The following is a 5,704-nucleotide window of genomic DNA, read 5'->3' on the forward strand; positions in this document are numbered from 1 at the left end:
GCAGTGGACCAGCGAAGGAAGGAGACGAAAAGTGAGCAGAATCAAGGAAGAAAATGGCTAGATGAAGGGAGTCCAAAGCTGAGGGTAAAGAAGACTATTCACACAAAAGAGCCCCTGCTGGACCCACTTCCACGCCTATATAAAGAGGAGCATGCAACACACAAGATATACATGATTTAGCTCTCAGCTCACACACACACTCACACACTTGGGAAAAATGGGGATTATGGGGTAGTTTAGAGGTTCATCTTCGGGAAATTCGGTTGCAACATCGCCCTCAAGGAGGGCGAAGATACAATTGTTTACTTTTCAGCTTTTGCGTTTTGATTTCCGTCGAACTTCACCGTTTCGAAGTCGATTGCTCGTTTGCTACTTATCGTTTATTTATGAATTTTGTTTTGAGTCACGATGATGTTGATTTTGAGTTGATTTATGTTGATTCTATGTTTTGAGGTTGTGTTTCGGAGGTGGATTGTTATTCTCTGCGTTGGATGTTTGTGTACTTGATCTGGGAACTCTGAGTTGATCTGTGGTTATTGTTGTTAATCTGTGGTGAATCGGCGAATCTGTAGTTATGGAGATGATTTTGATCGGAGTTTGTCTCGGATGCTTGGATCCGGAGTGGATTTAGCATCCGAAGTGTGGATCTGAACAGGGGAACTGAGTTGTGCATGGATCTTTGATTTTCTGCTTTCGTTTTTTTACGTTGCTTCGTCTAGTAGCCGTAGATCTGCCTTAGTTTTAACTGTTCTTCGGTTTTGTTGCTTTTAATTCCGTCTGCTTCGTTTCGATTTACGCTTTCGCTCTGTTTTTTTTGGTTGTTTCATGCCCAATGTTGGAGAAGATGATGTCGCTGTTAGTTACTCCTTTAGTTAGTTATTTTGCATCTTTTCGACCGTACTCTACCTTTTCAGAAAATGGTCCCCACCTTCAGTTGTTTTCCCAGGCCTAGGTTAATTTAGGAAATAGTTCTTTCGATCTAGTAATCGTCTCGCTTATTCCGGTTTTATATGCATGTTTTTAAGTTTATGCCTAAATCTAGTTATTAGAGTAACATATTTCAATTACCAAGTCTAGGATAAAAAGCTCAACCCTAAAATTGCGTGGCAGCAGCCAACACAAAAATAGTCCCTAAGTCTTCGAACATGTTTACTTGCGCATTCATCTCTGTGGAATCGATCCCTACTTCCACATACTAGTTTCTTTTAGCTAAACGGGTTGAGGGTTTTTGAAGAGGAAGTTAAGGAAGTGATTGTGTGCCAGACGACAGGTAACTCAAGGTTCTCTGAGTTCCTAGACCCAGTGTCTAGCGGATTTCTTGGACCGAGGGTTTTCTTCAGTATTTTTAAGAACACGCTTTCACTAACCATCATTAGCTTCTAGACACACCAAAAAAAAAAGCAGCTCTTCAGCTAGTATGTATAGTTGACATGATTTTTAATTGTAATTAACCTTAAAAATATGAATTGTAATTGTAATTACCCCTCCAGTGGGGCAGCCTGGACTCCCTCATCAGCGAGTAGCACGGAGGCAAGTTTGACTCCAACTTGTATTGAAATGTCAACAACTTATAACCAAATATAAACAACTTGTATAAAGTGTGTACAACTCAGAAAACAAATCTTAAAATTAAAAAACAAAATCATACAATAGATGTCAATAGAGAACATAATCAAATATCAACAACGGGTCTTGTTAGGTTGGGATTTTTTAGCTTAATTGAGAATTGAGATGCATTTTCAGCAACTCATTCACAATTTTCGCGCAATGTCAACTACTCAAGCATTATGTCAACTAGGGGGCATAATTGTCATTTTCGCGATGTCAACTACGAAGACATTATGTCAACTACGATGTCAACAGCGAACATTATTTATGTCAACTACGATGTCAACAACAAACGTTATTTATGGGAACCACGATGTCAACAACCAACGTTATTTATGTCAACTATTATGTCAACAACAACATTTTACAAATAATTAATGTCAACAACGAATATTTTCATGTCAACGACCTATATTATTTATGTCAACAACAACGTTTTACATATAATTCATGTCAACAACAACGTTTTACATATAATTCATGTCGTTGAAGTCGGATTTGACTGCAGAACAATACGGCAACGATCCAAGGGCCTTTGCTGCGAAGTCCACTATACGCTCCCTCACAGCTGCTTTAAACTTGTTAAATGTCACCTTCCCATGAAATAGTTCCTGTTTTAATTTTCAATCAATCAATCAATCTTAAGTGCAGTTAGCATGTTATGCAGCATTGCAATCTTCAACTAAGTAATTCGAGCTTTATACTACACAACCGCGCTTGAAAAAAAAGAACCACACACAAGATTTCATGAATTATAAGATCAAGAACTGATGTAGGAGATTCACAATGTACCTGATGGTGGAAAAAGGCTTCCAATACATGGAATGTTGATGAAGAGTTGATCTTATTAGCTATATGCAGAGCCTTAGAAGTTGCAAATGAATTATCATGGTAATTGCAATCCAATCAGATTCATCTCTCAAATTATGCAAATTGCATAAGCAAGCAATCATAAATTGGAATAACAAATCCTACAACATAATGGGAAAATATGTAAACAAACTGAAACAAATAATGTCAACTAGCATATCTTAATTGACCCACACCAGCACCAACATCTCAGACATCATATCATGGACTCTCAACCCTATCCATAACACCTTCCTCCACCAACAAACACCACAGTAGAGGCTGTTCAGACAGGGGAGGTTGCATTTTGCATACAACTATTTTGTATATCAACAAAATGTCAACAAAGAGTATAGCTACATAGAATATTTAACAGGTAACATACATCAGACATCCTCTCATGGACTCTCAACACTATCCATAACCCCTTCCTCCACCAACAAACACCACAGCAGGGGCTGTTCAGACAAGGGAGGGTTCATTTTGTATAAAACTATTTTGTATATCAACAAAATGTCAACAAAGAGTATAGCTACATAGAATATTTAACAGATAACATACATCATGCCAACAGATTTGCATTTATGTCAACAGAACATCAATTTAAATATAAACAGGGGCATTTATGTCAACAGAGTATAATTCACCAACATAACACAAAAAAATCATGTTAATGAAACAGAATATCAACAAAGAGTATAGCTACAGAATATAATTCACCAACATAACACAAAATTTGACAAGTAACATACATCATGTCAACATATTTGCATTTATGTCAACAGAGTATAATTCACCAACACAACGCAAAAAAATCATATTAATGAAAATCAAACCAAATTACCTCCACCATTCGTGGATGTCGACTCGGAATAAGATGAAGAATCCATCAGATAAAACTTAGGTGTTGATTATGAAGTGAAATCGAAGCTAAAGATGAAAAAGCAAAAAAAATAAAAATTGATTAGGAAGAAATTTGACTGGGCATCAACAAATAAAATATAAAAACAGAATCAAAGTAGATAAAATCGACCTAAAAACTTCAGATTCAACACCGAAATCCGTCGATTTGTCTTCTGTTTTTCGAAAATTGATATCCTCAGGAATCGCCGAATCAGATATCGTTCAAATCGTAGAAATCGTCTGCGTTCTAATTTTGAGTCAATTGAATCAGAAATCGTTTCAATCAATTGAATCAGAGATCTCACGAAATCGCAATTCTCACCAAAATCGCAATTGAAAGCTGAAGAACTTCAAAATCGATAAAATCGACCGAAAAACTTCAAAATTAACACAGAAATCCGTCGAACTGGTCGTCTGTTTTTCAAAAATTGAATCACAAATCAGATATCGTTGAAATCGTTGAAATCGTCTGAGTCTAATTTTCGAATCAATTGAATCATAAATCGTTAAAATAGATTCAATCAGTGATCTGACGGAAATCGCAAAATCTCACAAGAATCGCCAATCTCATGGTAATATGCTGAAGAACCCTAAATTAAAACGCGAAAAGACAGTTTTACCCTTTCATATTAAATTAATCTAAAAATATTTATTGTGTGGCAAAATCTGGACCACTCATTTAATAAAAATGAGTGGCTAATATTGCATCTCAATTCTCAATTAGGTTAATAAATCTCAACCTAACAAGATCCTATATAAATATATATATATATAGGATTGTGATCAATTGAGATTTTTTATGCTAATTGAGAAATGAAATGCAATATCAGCCACTCATTTTTATTAAATGAGTGGTCCAGATTTTTCTACATGGAAAATATCTTTAGATTAATTAATTATGAAAGGGCAGAATGGTAATCTCATGGTAAATTTTATTCAATAAATATTTTTTTTTTAATTTTTAATTTTAATTTTTTTTTATTATTTTTTTATTATTTTTATTTTTTTTAAAAAAATTTTTTAAATTTTTTTTTAATTTTTACATTTTTTTTTAAAATTTTTAAATTTTTTTTTTCAACTACATATACAATTCATGTCAACTACACACATATAATGTCAACTATTTGTACAATCCATGTCAACAACACACACAATTCATGTCAACTACACACATATAATGTCAACTATGTGTACAATCCATGTCTAACTACATATACAATTCATGTTAACTACACAATATAATGTCAACTACATGTACAATTCATGTCAAATAGTATTTATTGAATAAAGTTGTTGACATTTGATGTGTAGTTGACATGAATTGTATATGTAGTTGAAAAAAAAACATTTAAAAAAAATAATAAAAAAACGAAAAAAAATTAAAAAAAAATTAAAAAAATCAAAACAAAATTAAAAAATTAAAAATAAAATTAAAAAAATTAAAATAAATAAATATAAAAAATTAATAAAATTACATTTATGCCCCTCTGTTGACATAAACTACATGCTGTTGACATTTCACAAATATTCTGGATGAGTGGCTGAGATTGCATCTCAATTCTCAATTAGGTTGATAAATCTCAACCTAACAAGACCCTATATATATATATATATATATATATATATATATATATATATAAGATGAGATAATTTTTATTAAATAAATATATATAAAATATATATATTGCATACCACCATTTTAGGCCATTGGATCTGAAAATCGTGTGCTTGTCATGCTACCACGTGTAAAAACATAGGAAATTTCTAATTTTACGTTACCAGTTGGTTGCAGTCTTTGTTCATTGAATATTGCAGTCTTACCACAACAATATTGCAGGTTTACCACGACTGCAATATCTAATACATAGATAGGATAACACCATACCACCAATATAGTCCGTTAGATCTCATCTATGGACGCCTAGGATTATGTTTCGTGAAAAAACACGGGTTTGCAGTCTACTATATTAGATATTGCAGTCTATCTGTATTAGATATTGCAGTCGTGGTAAACTGCAATATTGTTGTGGTAAGACTGCAATATTCAATGAACAAAACTGCAAACTGGTAACGTAAAATTAGAAATTTCTTATTTTACCCCTCCGTGTTTTTACACGTGGCAGCATGACAAACACACGATTTTAAGATCCAATGGCCTAAAATGGTGGTATGGTGTTACAATAAAGAGGGTTGTCATCTTAGTACATCCCTATATATATATATATATATAGAGTTGTGATCAATGTCGAACCAATTTTAAAGACCAAACTAGAGACCAAATCTGGGCCATTAGATCTAGTTTTTTTGATGAGATGTGCTGCTGTGAAAATTTTTTCTGCTTCAT

The sequence above is a fragment of the Salvia hispanica genome, chromosome 5 (assembly GCF_023119035.1).
Source record: "Salvia hispanica cultivar TCC Black 2014 chromosome 5, UniMelb_Shisp_WGS_1.0, whole genome shotgun sequence".
NCBI classification, from domain to species: domain Eukaryota; kingdom Viridiplantae; phylum Streptophyta; class Magnoliopsida; order Lamiales; family Lamiaceae; genus Salvia; species Salvia hispanica.